The sequence below is a fragment of the Meleagris gallopavo genome, unplaced genomic scaffold (assembly GCF_000146605.3).
Source record: "Meleagris gallopavo isolate NT-WF06-2002-E0010 breed Aviagen turkey brand Nicholas breeding stock unplaced genomic scaffold, Turkey_5.1 ChrUn_random_7180001912722, whole genome shotgun sequence".
Taxonomy (NCBI): Eukaryota; Metazoa; Chordata; class Aves; order Galliformes; family Phasianidae; genus Meleagris; species Meleagris gallopavo.
Window position 1 is genome coordinate 809 of NW_011175633.1, and position 493 is coordinate 1,301.

At 56.8% G+C, this 493-nt stretch overlaps 1 protein-coding gene across 2 annotated transcripts in view; it reads right to left on the minus strand.

Moving 5' to 3' along the window:
* The window catches only part of NR2F2 (nuclear receptor subfamily 2 group F member 2), a 6,456-nt gene that overhangs the window by 808 nt on the left and 5,155 nt on the right, over positions 1–493 (minus strand). The window lies entirely within an intron of this gene.

The window sequence follows — 493 nt, forward strand, 5'->3', positions numbered from 1 at the left end:
CCCCCCAGGAGTCTCCGTGGGTATCACCCATAGGGCCAATCTCTGTCCTTTTCCACACCTCTCCCTCCTGGGGGGGGCTGCCCCGGTCCCCCCACCTCCGGTGTGCGGGGAAAGGCCGGGGCGGGGCGGGGGGCGAGGGGAGGGGGAGCAGCTCCATCTCCCCCACTTGGAAAAGAAGCGTGGGGAGCCTAAGCGTGCGATGGGAAGGCGTGCTGATGGCAGTGATGGAAATCATCATCATAAGGCTAAAAAACCGGCCCAGCCGCAGAGAATGGCGCCCCGGATCCAGCAACAGATTCTCCCCCAGAGAAGACAACGCGTTTTTCTTCAGTCTTTGAAACTGATTTAAGTGGCCCTTTAAAACTGATCTTGTCAGTTTAGCCTATTCAGAGGCAGCCATGCAAACTGTGATCTCTCTGTTCATTTGAGCTGTTTCTTTTCCCCCCTCTTTTCTTTTCTCTTTCTTTCTTCCCCCCCTCGACTCCCCCCTTCT